The 18,906-nt window shown below is 43.6% G+C and overlaps 1 protein-coding gene across 1 annotated transcript in view; it reads left to right on the top strand.

The window, feature by feature from the left end:
• Nucleotides 1-18,906, top strand: part of PLEKHH1 (pleckstrin homology, MyTH4 and FERM domain containing H1) — a 380,707-nt gene that overhangs the window by 53,757 nt on the left and 308,044 nt on the right. The gene's annotated exons all lie outside the window — the stretch shown is intronic.

Below are 18,906 nucleotides of genomic sequence, written 5' to 3'. Positions count from 1 at the left end.
CAGCATGATAAAGGTAGAGTGGCGGTGGTCCAGAAATGGGTGACCCCAATGGTGCCATGATTCAAAGCGCAGAAAGGGGACGATGAAAAATCGGAGATCTCGATTTATGAAGGAGTTTTCAAGACTAAGGGGAAGAGTCAGAGTTTGTTTACTCTGTGCTAACTGACAAAAGGTGGGGGTTGTCCCATCTGCCCTATTTTAGCATTTATTGATGTCTGTGCACTTTAGGTAGGATGGACCGGTCATCTGCCTCTTGTCGGGATATCCCCTATCGGCCAAACTCTAAATCAGTCCCTTACTCTTAGAGTTGGTAAGAGAGCTTCATACACAAATGGTTTTGCCCCGTCCTAAGATATTCTTAGGTATATCTTAAGTAGGGAAAATCTATTGTGAACGAGGCCCAGCAGAGTTAATATTTTCTTAACCTAGGAAAGACAATGTTAGGACTCTGCTAAGCCAGGGTAAAACTCTTCTTAATGCAGACCTTTTTATCTGACTTGGGGCCATCTTAATTTACCCCATTCCTCACGGGTTAAGAGTTGCAAATGCATTGCATTGTCTCCTAAAATAGAGGTAAATTTAAATTCGTAATTATGAAGTTCGGGTATGATTCAAGACAGTTTTTTTTTGTTGTTGTCCTTTTTAGGTCTTGCCTGAGCCAGCACATGCGCTGCTCTGCGAGACATTTAGTAGGTGGGTTTTCAAAGTGCTACCCCATGCTTTGGCTGGCTTAGCCGCCATCTGTCTTTCACGGGCCATTAAGTGCAGATCACTTTCGCAGCACAGAGGCGCCGTCTGGCTTTCCTCTCGCTCTCCCTGTGCACGCGATTTTAACTATCTTATAAAGCTGTCTGTGATTGAGGTGGTTATTACTTGTTCAATGCAGCGGTGACTTAGATTATTTAACTGGTGGTACGTTTGTAACGCGCTTTATGCGTCTTGCTTGTTTCTCTCTCTCATGGTGTCACTATTTCATTTACTATCTGTTTACCCCTATTTTTAAGCTTACTTTATGTCGTCGTTTGTGTGTGTGTATACACACTCTCAGCTCTGCCTGTGGCATGCACGCATATTAAGTGGATTTTTTTCCCTCTACGTTGTGTAAACACGTTTTTTTTCTTGTTCATGTTTACGGGTCTCTCTCTCTCTCACACACTCGCTCATTCTTTCCTTCTGCCTCTTAATCTCATGTGTACACACACTCTCCAGCTAGTATGTGTACAGTACACGTCCTACCTCACAGCCAGCGAATGGCTGTCCGTGCTCCAGGCCTGGAATGATGAATCCTGAGATCAAAGACTAGAGCTGAACACAGAGAGGAGGCCCGCCTTCCACGCCAGGCCCTGAGCAATGCATGATTGATAAAGCAAACCAAAAGGAGAAAAAAAAATCTGTTGATGATGTAATTGTACCCTGCAAGATGGCTTTTTTCTAATTTAAACAAAGGCGGCTCTTGTTTATTTAGAGAAGGCGAGAGCGTGTGCGGAGGGTTGGGGGCTGGGGGGAAATGCCAGGTATTTGAAAATGTGCAGGCTAAGCCGAGGCCTACTTTCTGTGTGTGTGCGGCAGCCAGCAGGCCCTTCTGTTTGTTAGTGTGCCCCAGAAGAAGGACATATTTTCAGTGCGGGTCCAGCCAGCCACGCCCGGCTGCGTGCCAACTTGGCATACTTTCCTCTGGTTTTTATGTGCGTGCTTCTGCGTGAAACTCTCTTTTCCCTATTTATTGTGGAGTTTTTTGCCTTAGCATTCGCAGCCGCTTTAGGGCGCTAGCAATTTATGCGTCGCAATTCTGGCTTTCTATGGAAATTTTCGAAATACCGTATTAGAAAGTGATGTTGCCCAGATAAGTTGTAGACAGGTACAACCCCACACTGCCCCCACACATCACCCAACAGTGAAAGCCTTCTAGCTTCTGCATCTGGTTGGGAATAAATTTGCGCTGCGAAGGAGGGACAATCACGCATGTTCGTATGTGGTGCACATATTCCATATCCCAAGTACACTCAAGAATATGTCTGAGATATGATTTCAAATCTAAAATCCTCTATTTTAACTATTTCTTTGTGTACAATCATACAGTTCTTCTCGTATATCGGAACCAAAGGAATTGTTTGTCATTTGTTCTGTGTTCAGCTATTGTGTTAACTATGAATTGTGCGTATCTGCTTGAATGCAAATGTTTTTGCATGTAGGATTTTCCAGTTACATATTTTCGTGCCCTGATGAAACAGTCTTTGAGGGAACGAAACCCGTTGGCTATTGCGTATGAGGATTCCTCAAAATAAGCAATAGCCTAGCTATTTGAAAGTTCCCTCTCCAATCTTCTGCAAACTTTTCTATGGGTCCAGTGCAGTATACGGCTGGCAGATGGAGAAGGGGCAGTTTTTAGGTCTCGCCTGACCCACCGCATGTGCTGGTCTGGCAAGACTTTTTGTCAGGGCTCAAAAAAGTGCTACCACTGTAGCCTAGAGCTACAGTGCATGTGCGCGGGCGCGCGGGCCTCACTTTCGCGGCCGCACTGCCGCTTTGATGTTCTGCGTGAGCCCGTTTTTTTTCCCTGTTTATTACTTTTATGTAGTAATGGTGGCACCCGTGCGCCGCCATTACTACAGAGCAGTAATAAACAGAAACAAGCATTGGCATAGCCAATAGGTCTCGCTTTTGGGACCTTATAAGTATTTAGTTATGCAACTGTTGCATGGCTAAACACTTAGAAGGTCCCAAAAGCGAGACCTATTGGCTATGCCAATGCTTGTTTCACATTGCTTATATTGAGGTATAATGAAGAGGGGACAGAGGTGTGTTGTGACATTACAGCTGTTGTTTTTTGATGATTCTAGTTGTGGAAAGTACTATGTTTTGTCCATGCATGGATTGCAGTGTGCAATGTGTGGGTGGTCTCTCAGTTACTTCTGACCAGGTTCCCCTGCTACAAATCCCACTGTTCAAAAGGAGTGGCTTCAGTGGTGCGCCCTATGGAAGCGCGGTGCAGTGTTTCTCTGAAAGTTTGTACAAGGTTACGCAGCTATTGCCTCATTGATTATTCATAATCTAACCACTGTTCAGGTATAAGGCCTGAAATTTAGCATGAGATGAAATGGGGCATAGTTGACATGAACCACCTCTTTTAACCCCTGAATTCAACAGCTGCTGCTGTACTTCAGTCTAATGTTTAAATTCCTCCACAGTGCTGACTCCTTCCTTTGCAGTGTCCTTGTCCAGTGCAATTCTCTGCCTCCATCTACCAAATGTGAATCTCCTCCCTTCTCCATCTTTTTTTTTATTTTTATTTTTTAAATCTATTACTTTACTTAGTGAGTAAATGTGGCATAGCTACCAAGTTCTTCTTAGCCTCAACTGTAATAAATGTAAGAACAGGGAACAACATCTAATAGTAGTGGAGACAAAACTTCCTCAAATGCTCAAGATATATCCGATAAACACCTATAGATGGTTATGGATTTCTAGCACCAGTATGACAGAGTGATGATCAATCCAGTAGAAATATTGTACATATAGATGATTAATAATATTCAGTCTCAGGATGTGTTAGGATGGTAAAGCATTTGAACATATCTGTTTGAAAATGTGAACATGCGAAAAATGGGTAGGATTATTTATTAAATTGTAATAATAATCACATTGTGTGCTAAAAGTGAACACAGTGGAATTAGTCATTTTAAATGCTCATTATTTGTCATGAACATCACAAGTATCAACATAATTAGTGAGTGATTTAGCACTCTGCATCTACTCTAAGAAATTAATTTAACAATCAGATAATGGTTTTTTTTTAATTAAACAATTTTTATTATCAAAAAACAAAATGTCGGCACATTACATGAATCATCACTTTGAATTCAATACCCACACGTTGTGATCAGCGCTTTATATTCCATACATTCGCCACACGTTATCAAACTCTGCAGACCCTCCGGCCCCAGCCCACAGCCCCCGGGGCACTTGACTAGGGGAGGGCGTCAGGACAGAGACAACATAAACTTGTTTGGGCTGTGTACGGTAAATTTTTACTCTGGAGTGGGTGATGCCACAACCTCAGCCGCCAACTGGTCCAACCTCCTCAACCGCTCGCGCCGCAGCTCTATCGTAGGGGAGACACAAATCCCACCTCGGTATCTGTTCCACTTGCCCCACCGGTGGTCCCACTTCCCAGGGCAGCCCCGCCCCTTGTATACAGTTTTTTCAGCGATCATAGCAGCGTCCATATCATTTGCCCATTCTCGTACCAACGGGGCCCCATCGACCCCCCACTTCTGTGCAATGTTGCATTTTGCGATAGCAAAGCCCATTGTAGCCCATGCCTGTTCTGCCAGGGAGAGGTCAGTTTCCGGCCATATATTCAGCAGGCAGAGCCGGGGGGACTTCCGTAGCGATTTATCGCACGCTCTCGACATTTGACGAGTGACTGCATCCCAATAGTGTTGTATGTTTGGGCATTCCCATATGATGTGGAAAAAGGTACCAACTAGATTACAATGTCCCTTCTCCATCTTGTAGTGAATTAATCCCTCAAATTCTTTGGATTGTGGATTTCCCCTCCTTGCACCTAATAATGCAACCCTATTCTTTCCGTCATCTACCCCGGCACAGTTTCTGCTGCTCTTCCATGGTTATGGTGATGGTTGTCTTATTGTGATGTCTCCTAAACTGTGTGAACTTGCTGGCTCCACCCTAATCTATATCATCCTGGCCATTGAGCGTGGTCCTGGAAGCCAGTGGCCCTTACGAGCTGCCAAGCAGCATTCGGTCCTGTGCTCTAGCATGGTGTTCCTTTTGCTATCCTCAGTTTCTGCATGTTCAATGAGACTGTTGTGGTGGTTGCGGCCTGTGGTTGCTGGCTGCATCGCTATAACTTGTGTGTTGATTTGTTTATATTTGACACCAGTCTCCCTCCTGAAGAAGGCACTACAGGTGGTTAGATTTTGTGGCAGACAGTTTAAGGCCGCACCTAGCTCAGCATTCGATGGTTGAGGGGTGGGGAATGTCCTATCTCAAGGAAGGAGGGGTTAACATTTGATTATCGGCGTTTCAAGAACGTTTAGTATGTTCTTTTGGCCACAACAATACTTTAAAAAGATGCCGTTTCTGTACAGTTAGTGTTTGTGCGCATTGCTCGATGCGCCACAATAACAGCAATAAAGAATGAGTTTAAAATAAAGACACTTATCTCTTCCTAATTGTTCTTTTTGTTGAAGTGTTAACATTTTTTTGGGTAGACTCTTAAATACTCATCGAAAACTCATCCTAGTACTATTTTTCATGGAAATATAGAGTACGAAAAAATTCCATTTCCATTGTAGACGTTTTCTGTTTTTGTTCAAAAACACAAATAAGTTACTGATTGTGTAGTCTGTCATCTTTTTCCTCTGGCTTATAGGAATTGGATTTCCTGTTTTTTGTAGAGGCCTTTTGCCATCAGGTTTTTTGTTAAAAGCTTGTTCATGACCAGCTGGTACCTAGAGGTCTCACATTAACGTTGTGATTTAGGGATACCAGGATACGTAGGCCTTAAATGTTTACCTCCTTGCGTCTTGCAGATCTGTAAAAAGAGTTCCAAATACGTGTGGCATGTTTGTAACCGCTACTGCTAAATATTTGCATACTTCTTATGTTGGACTTTGGCAAGGCATTTACATGCTACCATGAAGCATGTACAGGGCCGGACTGGGAAGCAAAACCGGCCCTGGCAAAGTGCTCGGCCGGCCCCCCGGGGCTTGGGGGTGCCGCCGAGCTCTTTGCCAGGGCCGGTTTTCGGCCGATTTTGTTACAGGGCCGATTTTGCAGCTAAGCTGCAAAAACGGCCCTGTAACAAAAACGGCCCCCAGGGGCCCAAAACCGGCCCCCACCCGTGCGGCGCACCGGGGGATTGCCCGGTGCCCGCTACGGCCAGTCCAGGCCTCAGCATGTATCCTCAACTAAAAATTAGTTGTAGAAACATCCACAGGAAATAAACTGCCAAAATCATTTTCTAATGCTTCAAATCATACTACAGTTGTCCGCAAAATATAGGTTTGTTTTTTAGATGTTTTGTTGAGTCGCCTGTTTTTAAGCATATATTATCAGTTTAAAGTGCGTAGTGGTTACTTCCCAAAATCACAGTTGTCTTTATCCATTTAGTCGTGTCTGACTCTTGGTGATTAAATGGATAAAATTCCTCCAGTTGATTCGGCTCACTGGCTCTCTAACTGACTGACTGACTGACTCTCACTCTCTCTCTGACTGACTGACTCTCTCACTAACTGACTGACTGACTCTCACTCTCTCTCTGACTGACTGACTCTCTCACTAACTGACTGACTGACTCGCTCACTGACTGACTGACTCTCTCACTAACTGACTGACTCTCTCACTCTCTCACTGACTGACTAAATAAATGACTCTCACTCTCTCTCTCACTGACTGACTGACTCCCTCACTGACTAACTCTCTCACTGACTGACTAACTGACTCTCGCACTCTCTCTCACTGGCAGACTGACTCTCTCACTGACAGACTGACTCTCTCACTGACAGACTGACTCTCTCACTGACTAAATGACTCTGACTGACTCTCTCTTTCTCTCTCTCTCTCACTGACTGACTGACTAACTGACGGACTCTCTCACTGACTGTTATACAGGTACTATTTCCCAACCTTCACCCTCCTGTTATTTATGCCCCCCCTAACTAAAAAAACAGAACAAGTAACCATTGGGACAGGCAGATAGAAGTTGCCAGCATTTAAAGGATAAAAAAAAAAACTCAACACATTATTTATTGTTAGTACTTTTTTAATATGGGTGTTCAGTTGTACATAATGCTTTCTTGGTCATATATACGGTAACAAAAATGCTTCTGCCACTTCTTTATTATGCTTTTTCAGCATGCTGCAGACTTCTGTACTGCACAGCTTAAAGAAATAGGCAAAGTCAATATCTCTTGCTAAACACTTATAGGTCCCAAAGGCAAGACCTATTGGCTATGCCAGTGCTTGTTTAAGGTAAGTCCCAGTCTCAAGTTCATTGCATTAGGATGCAGGAAAGCTATGAATTAACCAAAGCTACTACATTTTTGTTGGCAAGCTAAGTTTTACCACAGTTATTTGAAGCAGAAAAAAGTGCGCATAGACGAAATGAAATAAGAGGTTTTTTTTTTTTTAAATTGAATTAGGTGAGTGTGTTGAAACGGGGTTTGTGAGAGCTGAATATCTTTAACAGAGGTCTGGCTTGGTTTTAAAAAAGTGACATTTAAAGTCACCGTGTCTTTCTAAGCGTGTGACCCTATTCTGAACTTATGCTAAGATTTAATGTGGGTAGACCGTGGGTGTTAATCGATGAAAGTGTGCACCCCACTGCTTTTACCTAATAAATGATGTTGGGGTGAAACGCCTCCTTGAAAGGGTCAATGAGGCGGACGAGGGTGTGTATAAGAGTGATGTTTATAAATACGAGCGCCCCCTCGCAGTCCGTCCCCCGCCCCCTCCCTGGGATGGCAGTTCTGTTCACATGCTAAGACCTCGTAGCCCGGGGCTTTGGCCTAATGTGGCTGTCATGCATAAAGACACTTGCCCCATTGTGTGGGGATCACGTCAGCTAAATCGTTGTCTTTCATGAAGGGACTTTATGGCCGCTTGCATTTACTCCCGCCAACGGCGCGGACCCGGGCCTAGCAATCGGGGCCCTTCACGCATGGGCGCTCGCACCGCGGGGCCTGCTGGGAACATCCCGGTTTGGAGGCCGCGAGGTAATAATACATAGACTGCCCGGTAGCCCACAGTTGTTGCCCCCCTTATTACACACCCAAAGACTCTTTGTCCCGTTCCTGTAATGGTGAAGATGGAGTGTGGCAGGTCATCGCCATTGGTGAACCTTTCGGCATTGAGTTTTGTTTTTAGTAACAGTGAGAATTTTTTCACTTAATTGTGAGGATTTATTTGGAAGGAGCTATGAAAACTCGAGTAACTGAATGAATTCCTTAAATATTCCATAACAGACCAATATACCCAAATGTCACCTCTTTCCATTATCTCTGCAGATGGACCGCCATAGAGAACAAGATGGCGGTCCAAGCCTGCCAGGGCGCTCCTCAGCCATTCTCATGAAGTCCTCCTCACAGCCAGACACCAGAAAAAGCACAAGATGATGCTTGAAATGTTGGACCATTTATGGCACCCTTCGGGGTGGATGGAGCATAGCTTTCTCGAGTTTTCCTGATGTTTCCCGTCTCAAAGAGTTGGGAATCATGTCATTCACCTCATTAAGTAACGGTGTGGTACGTGGAGGTAATGCACTGGCCACCCTCGGTAGACACCAGAGTTGAGTTGTGCAGTAGTTGAGAGAAGCGATACTGGCAAGATGTATACTAATCCATTGCCTAACTTGTAAACAGGCAAAAAACAAGCATTTGCAATGCAATAGGTCTCGCATTTACGAGAGTTTGAGCTATTGGCATTGTAAATGACAATGCCTTTTATTTATGCGCCTGTGCTATAAAGATAAAAAAAAGCATTAGTCGTGCTTGTAACAGCAGGCACGACAAAGCTATTTGAGAAAATAGTGCTCGGAAGATGTAATTAAAGCGTACAGAGTAACAACATACCTAACCGGGGGTGTCCTCATGGGAGGTTACCAAATGAGACAAGGCGGTACTAAGGAGGGACTACTAAGCCTATTGACCAATGTGCAGCCGCAATTTACAGTGATACAAGCCAATTAAAAATATGGGTGGAGAGTGGGTGGAGCTTCAAGTCCCTACCTGAATATAGCATGCCTCGCAGAGCAGCAAATGCGCTGGCCAGGCTCCACCTAAAAATAATTATTGTGACCCCAAGTTTTTCTTCTGATTGCAATACGAGCACTGCCAAATCCAAGAGATGTCGAATACCAAGGCTGCTCAGTTTTGATTCCAACTCATGTCTCTTACTTCCACCGCCCTAAACTTTGTATTTCTTTAATTCACTCTTCCAGGAACTTTTTCAACTTTCTCCCTTTACCGCTGTTTTTCTTTTTCATTTTCTTCTTTTTCTCTTCTATTTTTAAGCCCTGGTAGAAAGTCTGATGATGAAAAATAAGTCCTGGGCTTCTTGTATGAGTCGCACTGCCACCCACCTGCACAAATTAAGCACTGTATAACAGTTGTTGAAATGCACTGAACAGTGTTCAATAGATGCTGTTTTTAAGAATCCGGTTGCACTCATTCAGAATTTTTTCCTTGTCTCTATTTTTCCTGCATGAAAACGTGTCCAACTTTAATCAGGGCAAGACATAATGTTGTTAGGAGACAGCCTGGAGGAGATGAGTAGTGATTGGATGTGTAATTTATCTCATTTTAAATTTCTGTTACTCTCATTCTATCTTAATCTGTTGAGGTGCATCCATCTCAAAATATCAAACACTCCACTTCACAAACAAACTTTTTTTTTTTTAAGGTAGCCTCCCAAATTACACTTTCTCCCTAGTGGTGGTTTACCAAATAGTTGAGAGTGGGATTTTGTCCTTCAAAAATGTCAACACATCTAGCAGTAGCTGATCTTATTTCATGAGAAAGCATTCTAAAAGGAACACACAAACTCGAGTAGAGTTAAAGAAATCCTCATGACAACACTAAAGAAACTTTACCATGTATATACTTACTTTGTCAATATATAATTGTCCAGGTACTTGATATGTAGTTAAGAATATTAATTCTGTCCTTACCTATGTACACTTACCAAGATGAGCTAGTAGTCGTTGACATCCTTGAGTCAACAATTTTAGCAGGACAGTATTTTGTCACTCGATCCCGTGACATACGAACCCCTGAGCCGTGCAAGTTCTGCTGTAATGGGAGCGGATAAACCCAGCGACTCTTCCGTACCTACCCAAGCACAGCAGAGAGCGAGTCGAAGGATCTGTGCTGGATGGCCAGGTCAGAACTGGCTGGAAAAAGGAAGGGAGGTGTAGAGTGATGCAGACTGCCGATAAGTAGTCTGAGTCTTACCTCTTCATATCTCTTTCCTTGTTGCGACCACTGCCTTGATGAGGGAATAAGTGGCCTCCCTTTTTCTACACTCTTGAACCTGATTAATTTGACATACGCATTTGAAGTGCAAGATACCCATTTAATTAAATCTACTGAAAAATCAAAATAGGTCTTACACTTGAGCACAGAGGAGGCAATCAGAGTACCAAACTCCAGTGCCCTGCTATCTTTCCCATCCAGCGGATAGTGGGCATCGGAACAGGCCTGTCGCTAAATAGACCATGTAGGCAGTGGAATTGCTAGAGTTCTCTTCTCCTGGTGTAACTCTTGGGTAGAGTAGGAAACTTGTTGGAGTTATGTTTGTTTGGTCACTTGCCGCATGTTCCTGCGAAGTAGACTCACCTCAGCAGAGTAGCGACGTTTTCAAGGAAGTAATGACATTCATTGACCTTTCTCTTAGCCTCTCTTGATGCGCAATGCTTGCGGGATAACGGGTGGGTAGCTAAATGTACCACTGCATGTGGGTATGCAGCTTATTCCACTTGAGTTACATTGGTGTGGGGTCAGGTGATCATGTTCAATCTACCACCAGATCTCTGCAACTGGTCTTATCAATTACGTATCCTGACGAAAATGAGGCCCTCGGATGCATTAACCAAAGCAAGCAGTACTACTTAAAAGGACCCGCAAGTATTAGTCCAAATGCAAATGTTACTATTGAACGAGCAGTACAAAGTAGGCAAGACGTGAACAAACAATTGATGTCAAAGGGCTTCAACAAGTTTGTGGTGTACAAAGATATCTTGCTTTTTGAGAGCTATTAAGATGCTGTTTTGAACTAGCAGCAGTTACGGGTGAAGAACCTAGGAGGAGTTAAAACGGATAACCATGCTCAGTGTGTCTTTCTTAACTAGTGTTTTGATCAGGCAAGGGTTTGAGGTGCCCTGACCACTGTGCGTGGTTTACCCTGGCACTGCCCGGTGTGACCGTGTTTGCCACTTTCATGCTAAAGTTGGTCACATGTAATAGACATGGAGATGATTTGTGCTCTCAGAAGTCAGTAAGACCAACACACTGGCCTAGGATGGCACTAGCAGCTCGGCACCGGGATACCACTAGCAGCTCGGCACCGGGATACCACTAGCAGCTCGGCACCGGGATACCACTAGCAGCTCGGCACCGGGATACCACTAGCAGCTCGGCACCAGGAAGCCACTAGCAGCTCGGCACCAGGATGCCACTAGCAGCTCGGTAACCAGGATGCCACTAGCAGCTCGGCACCAGGATGCCTCTAGCAGCTCGGCACCAGGATGCCACTAGCAGCTAGGCACCAGGAAGCCACTAGCAGCTAGGCACCAGGATACTACTAGTAGCCAGACACCAGCATGAATAGAATAATCAAATAACCCTTCTAAGTCACTAATATCAAAACTACAGGTCGTGCAACACGCAGCAGCACTGTTAATTTGTAGTCAACCGCCTAGGTTATCTTCTTCTTCTCTCCTAAAAATGCTTCCTTGGCTGCCAGTAAAGAACAGAATAATATTCAAAATGTGCTGCGTAAGCTATAAAGCCCGGTTGGGCAAGGTTCCCGAGTATCTCTGTCAAAGGCTTACACGAGAGCACCCTGCTAGGAACTTGCATTCTAGCGAGAAGGAACTACTGTCAGCCCCTGTATCCGACGATCTAGATGGGGAAGAAGATCCTTTTCATATCTGGCTTCTACCCACTGGCACAAACTGCCATTTCATGTCAGAACCTGTCCTGACTACAAGACATTTAGGAAAGCACTAAAAACTGTTCTGCTTTAACTCAGTATTTAACCTGCTGTATTGACTGTGCGCCAAGATACCCGTGTGGGGGCGATTTGTGCGTGTTACCAAATTAATTCATTCATAAGGGTTGTAAAATGTACTGGGGGGTACCAAATCCTTGCACCATTCCAGAATATGCCCCTGGACTAGGGCTCACCCTGAGTTGTATCTGCCCATTTTTTCAATTTCTCTTGGCCGCCGTAAGCTGCAGAGTTAATTCTACAGCCGGATGGGATGGTAAGCTTTACAACCTTACAAATTTCAAAGTCACACTCGACGTTAAGGACGAGTAAGTGTCTCCATTTTCCCACTGTGGGGCATTTGGAGGGATCAGACGCACCCCCCCATGTCCCCTTATTGCAAAGACTGTGCATGTTCTTATCGTTGAGCACACATTTCTCCTCCTTGGACCGTCCTCCAGTGACTCCACAGACATGTGGTTCCTGAAGTGTCTGGACCTCTCCCAGGGCCATGAAAAGCAACACTGCGCGTGGAGAGAAGACACAGGTGGCAGGAATGGAGTTTGTCAACAATCCTCAAACCTCATGATGTTTTCTAGGCCTGACGCCTGCTGAGCCACATCCTAATAATGCTTTCCAGATGAGGAATTGTTTCCTTGCAGTCCCTGTACCGCCCTCTATCACCGCTCTGGATTCTAAAATTACCTCATCCGAGTAGTTTATTCCCTCCTGATTTGGAGGAATGATCATGCACCAGGCTGTTAACAAACACAGATGTTTATTGTGACATCATAACAGCAGTTTTTCTTTTGTATCTAATCTGGTGCAGATGGGAGAGGCAAAGGTTCCTTGTTACTCCCCGTTGGGATGTATAATTTCAGTGGAATAATGCCCCCTGGAAAGTGGTATGGCTACATTTTAGCTAGAAGTACAAAGATAGATTTTCAGTGAGTTTACAGAGTTTCACGTAAGATTAGATGTTCAGATGTGGCATGTTCCTCACAGAAGTTGACATATCATTCACTTGTATGTACGCCAGTGCTGCACGGGGGATGAGGGGGGGGGGGGGGGTGGGGGGGTGGTGTGTGTGTGTGTGTGTGTGTGTGTGTGTGTGTGTGTGTGTGTGTGTGTGTGTGTGTGTGTGTGTGTGTGTGTGTGTGTGTGTGTGTGTGTGTGTGTGTGTGTGTGTGTGTGTGTGTGTGTGTGTGTGTGTGTGTGTGTGTGTGTGTGTGTGTGTGTGTGTGTGTGTGTGTGTGTGTGTGTGTGTGTGTGTGTGTGTGTGTGTGTGTATATATATATATATATATATATGTTTTATCATGGACGATCAATACTTTCAGGATAATTCCTGCATTTTGTGTTGAATGCTGTCCAGGCGTTCTCTAAAGGTAGTCTGATGTAGAATATAGTACTAGCTGTGTCGACGAAGCTTGATTTCGTTAATCGTTCACAAGGCACTGATGCTGATTATATTCTTCTGTGTGTTGTGTGCCTCTTGGGCAAAAAGTGACATTGCCTAAATCGACAATCTCAAAAGCGGAGGCATTTCATTGAGCTAGGGCACAGAGCACCAAGAAATTACCTAGGCAGGCAGGCTTAGGATCCGTCGATTCCCGTTGGATATTGTATGTCCAAGAATGCATTGCTATCCAGGTATCTCTTTTAGAAAGAAAAGCAGGTCCACTACCATGGGATCCAAGTCAGATTTAATTGGGTTCCAGAGCACTGTGCTCAGTGCTGCAACCTGTAAAGCCTCCACCTGGGCACCATTGCATAGTTTTTTGCTATACGACTTGAGCACTGGTTCTGAAGCGCATTGTGTTAAGACTGTTTCACAGAAAATATTTTTATGAATATAGGTGTCAAGGGTATTTTAGGGTTTTGGGTGGCAGGGGTAATTTTATGGTTTAGGGTGGGTTTAGGTTTTGGGGTGACATGGGTATTAGGGTTTAGGGTGGGTATGGACTTTTGGGTGGCAAGGGTAATTTTAGGGTTTAGGGCAGGACGGGTTTTTTTGGTGGCATGGGTAATTTTAGGGTTTAGGGCGGGTATGGGTTTTTGGGTGGCAAGGGACATTTTAGGGTTTAGGGCAGGTATGGATGTAAAAAGCATTAAGGTTGTTGTACCTGCATATATTTAGCATGCTTTACTTAATCTTGCATTCCCTATGAGTGTTTGTTTTTTCCAGGATGTTGCTAAGTTTCTCTCCAGGCAGCATATTACTCTTGTCTAGTGCATAACTTGATTTGAGTCGCATCCAGACAAGGGGCACAATTGAATTATGGCTGAAGGCAGTGTGAGTTTCTATCAGTGCCTGTAAATGGGGCAAAAAGGTGTTCAGAATACGTAGTCCCCCAATCAGTGTCCTCTCTGCAAAGCGCACAGATCAATGGTAAGTATACCAGTTGCAGTTGTGATTCTGTGCAAATGTGTGAGTAGTGTGGCACTTTATGCGAATGTTACTTTATATGTTTTAACCACGCCCATAATTATATAGGCCCCACACCTTTCAGGCCCCCCAACCTCCCTACATATTTCGTCCCATTTAAAGCCCTTGATTGTATGCCAGTCTAAAGACTAAATATTACAAACTGAAGCATGATTTATATTTTACTTTTTACATACTCTAGCCATCATTGCTTTAACCCCTCTCACGCAGCCTCAACTCTCCCAAAGCCTCACCTATCCCATCCTTTCCCTGCCCATCTTTCCCTCCTAACTCCTGTCCATATATCACATTCTTTCCCTCCTACCAGTCGGTCTCTCTGGCTGAAACCCCACATCCTCTTCCCGAAGGAGAGGGTTGGTTGCCGCCCACCAACCCCGCTCTGCTTTAAGGCATATTGCACAGAAGCATGGTCTGCTGTGCAACATATCTCCAATTAAATAGAAACAAAGCGATATGACGTGGTTAATGCTGATGGTGCCATAGTGCTTTCTTTTTTTTTTAGTTTGAGCCGTGTTGCACAGCAGCCTGTGCTGCTGTGCAACATCTTTAAAAATATTGATCAAGCCAATAGGTCTCGAATAGGCGAAACCTCTTGGAATGCCAGTGCTTGTTAATTTCATCGGTTAGGTGAAAGATTTCTCTGATGTTCTGAAATTATGAAATTTGTATGGTTTATGTAGCCCTGAGTTGTGACCATAGGGCCAATTTGTAGAACTATTTATTTGTCATAATTTTAACCTTTCCAGTCTTCCGCCAATGAGCAGAAAGATTTTGGTTGACGTGGAAGGGCAGCCAAAAGTGAATCATCATTGCTGGTCTTTAAAGGAGAATACAATGATTTTTTGAGGCCTTGTTTTGGAGTTTGAAGTGGTCACTATAATTTCCGGGTGAAGTGTGAATTCATCTTTGAGACTCGTCAGATTTACTTTAAACACTTGCAAGTTAAGATGGCCTCTAAGATCTGTATTTGGAATTTATGACGGAATTCCGCATGTGTTTTTCACGCATGCCTTAGGAACCTCCGTCATTTGAACGAATGAGTCTTTAGCACACATTTGTTTTGCACGCAAGTTGTTTCAACGACTTGCCTTGGGGGGGGGGCGCTGGATATTGGAATAGTTTAAATTACTATTCCAACTCCAGTCAGCGCAACTGTAGGGATGGTGTTGGACTTTAATTTCCACACCACTCCACCATTGAGCACCCCTAAAGCAAGTTGTTGTAGCGACTTGCGTGCAGAACTATTGCTTGCTAAAGACGCAGTCATTCTGTTGCCGGCGCTGTAAAGGCCCAGCGTGATTCCGGCTTCGTCATAAAGGACGTTTCCCCTGTCTTTGGTGTGTTCTAGAGTGGAGCCTCCAGCATCCGAGCTCTCTTACTTCCCTCTTTGAAAGTAATATGGTTTGTGCAGTCGGGTTGGCATGACTTGACCTCAAGTTTTGGTTTGGGTAGTTCAGCACCTACTTCAGTAAATACTCCTAATTAAGAGCCTCTCGTTCCTGAAAATAATGCTAAATAATTTCAACTATTAGCTTATGATAAAGAGGAAAGAACAGGTAAGCATCATTTTCTTTAGAAATGATTAACCGCTCTGATCGATCTTGTACCGCGTACAGCCAGATTCCACCTCTGATTGTTCGTGCTGTGTTTTGATGAAACCATGTCGATGCCAAACAGAATTTATTTTTAGGATCAGCGGTGGATCAGACTGGCCAGTGAACATCCACCGTTATCAGTTCCCGCCCCTGCTTTCCGGCTAACAGGAAACTACAGTCGCTTTGAAACTGAGTTGTGCTTATTAAACACGTGATTATTAAACTTGTTAATAAGAGATCAGACTAATGAGCAATTCCAGCTTCAACCAAAACAGTTGCTTCTTTGTATCTGCCACTTACAGCATGACAATCAGAGCCTGGTTTACTGGCTGCGAATCATGCTACTGCCTAGATCCTACATAGACCCTCCACCACCTTTCCCAGCAGAGCTGGGGTTTTTTTTAGGTCTCGCTTGACAGTGCAGTTATCTACCAAACCTATTGTCACTGCTTTCAAATGTACTTTCAGTAGGCTTTGACTACACACGAGGAAGTATTTCTCTCTTCCCTCCTACGGTTGGGTTTTTGGTGTATTAGTGTGTATTAGTGTGTCTTTGCCTCCTGTTAATTGCTTGAATTGAGATCATAAAGTAATCTTTAGTTATTTTTTTTTTGTTTTTTGACTTTGTACCAGTTTTTTTAAATATTTTAGGCAGGACTCAAAACGCAATCCAGGCCTTTTGAACTTCCTGCCATTTATCCCAAAACATTGCATGCGTCCTGAACCTGTATTTAGAAACATGTATTTAGGACATTTTTATATACATATCTCAAAACAGAAATCCGCATTTGTTTGTCAACATCATAAGCTGCAAGTTATTTTACATGTTATTTGTTTTTTGATTAGTGCATTAAAGGGCAAGCATAGGTGGAGTGTTGGTGGAAACTGAGGTACCAGTATCACTGCAAACATGGATTTCAGAATGTATCTGAAAATGTAAGATATTTTGAATCAATGGAAGGGAGGGGGGGTGTTTTAAAAAAAAAGTATTATTATTTTTTAGAACTGCTGAAACGATTGGGTGCAGGAACGGTGCAATGGTGTTTGGCTCTCCTGGCAAAATAAGGGTTTCCCTAATGTGCTCCTGTTCCTCTGGGAAAAGCCGTTCCCTTGTTCTTTACTTGCTCCTATTGGTGCTGCTCCAAGGCCGCTCCTTTGCCACGACTTATAGATTGCTGCACCTCAGTGATCAGGCCTCATGAGAGGTGGGGGTGGTTCAAATTCTTGGCAAATAGCCTGAAGGTTGGTTTCTTGGCCCTTCCTTTTTCCAGTGTAATTAACCTTGAGGGACTGCAGTCCCAAAAGTGTTGCAGTTGCTCAGTTTGGTGCAACTAGTCATGATATTCGAATTAAGATAAAGCTTTAGTTCCTGTAAACAGGAGCTCAGTGCTCCATTATTGGACAATTTCATTTCTGCAGTTCATTACAGGGGGAAATAATTCTACTGACTGACGATGTGACCATCAATTATGGCTTTTTTTTTTTTTTGCAAGACTCTGAAAATATAAAATAGGAACAGCAAGTGGCCAGATGCAGCAGGCAACCCCGAAAAGTGCAAGGATGATCAATGCCCATTGGGCAAGACAATGTAGATCGATGCTGATCAAGAAGATTGTGAAAATCTTGAAAGGCACCGCCATCGCATTTAGTGTTTGATTAATTTGTCTTGCCTGTTGCTAGGAGCTGAGGTCAGTCAACCATGTAGTACATGCATAGACTATCTGCATGAAGGAATTTGTGTCATAGCTTCAGCAAAACGAATATTAGCAAAATTACATTTATCATTCTCCAAGAAAAGGGGCAGGAGCTGCAAACATTCAAGATATTGAAGCATATTTTAAACATTGAAGAATAGACTTAGAAATTGGCCTCTTATGGACTTCTGGGCTTGAAGAAGAGAATGGGAAAGGTGTCGGACTCTGCTGGAGTGATTCCTGCTCCCTAAGTGCTGTCCCTGAGGTCCTGGGAGCCCTAAAAGTGACCAAGAGACACTGCTCCAGAAACTTAGGGCTTAATGCATTTTTGAACTTTGAAGAACTCTGGAGCGTCAGTGGGACAAAAAGGTGTCAAAATTCAATACAACTTTGTCAGCTACTTTTCCAGGCACGCCCTGTTGGAGGATTTTGAACCCCCTAAAAGCCAGACAAGTCCAACCACAGTTATTTTGATTTGGTGAAGGTGCAAAAACTATTTACGCAAGGACTTAATCGGCTGCAAAATATCAATTTCTCCTCCTCCTGAGCTTTTCCCGCCTATACCAGTAGCTTCAGTGGCAGTTCATGCAGCGGCTTCGAGAGGGCTTTGGCTGATACAACTTGCAGCCTTGCTCGCTGGAGGATTTTAAAGTACATTTCAGAGACTAAGTCAGAAGGTAAAAAAGTCTTTGACTGGGACGAACCTGCTTGGTTTATCCAACCCGTGCTCCATCGCTACGTGAGACTGAAATCATGCCTAGGTTTCTGATTAACCGTCAACAGTGGCTGTTGATTTGTGCTTTTCATATTCTTGAGACATTTTGGCTTAAATCTTCCAAAATTCATATCTCCAGTCACCATTATTGGATTTTTGTTGTTTTGGTGTCATTTTGCTATGACATTTTTCTATAAATTGGAGTCGAATTTTTATTGCGTTGGGTTTTTGAGTTTTTAATTTTTGGGGTATTTCTAAATGCTTTGCACTGTTTTCTTTAAGTTAGGCCTGTCTGCTCTGTGCCATAGCTACCAGGAGTTGAGCTCCAGTTTAAATTATTGAGACCTTTGCCTGACTCGTTGTCAACTTTATTACCTGTGGTCGACCATCCACTCCAAGTAATACTACCTGTTCTTACATTTAGCACCAGCACATAGAAAGTGGCAATATCAGGGCAGCCAGTGCTGCATGGGAAGGTTACTTTCATGTATTTATTATGCCTACATTTCTCCTTGCATTTTGCAGTACAAAAAGGTCATTTTGTGTTTGAGTGAAGGAGTGTATTTTGCATAAAGGATCTCATAGAGGGATAAAGCAGAAATGCATTAAAAATGGCAATATTTAGTCTTCATGGAGCAGACTAAATGTGTATATGCAAGTATGTTGTATTTGGTAGGGCCCTTTATATACATGTTTCTTGACATATTACCTTTTTTTACT

Source organism: Triturus cristatus, chromosome 9 (genome assembly GCF_964204655.1).
Source record: "Triturus cristatus chromosome 9, aTriCri1.1, whole genome shotgun sequence".
In the NCBI taxonomy this organism is placed as follows: Eukaryota; Metazoa; Chordata; class Amphibia; order Caudata; family Salamandridae; genus Triturus; species Triturus cristatus.
Note: the sequence above shows the minus strand (reverse complement) of the source record. Positions and strands in the feature narration are given on the sequence as shown.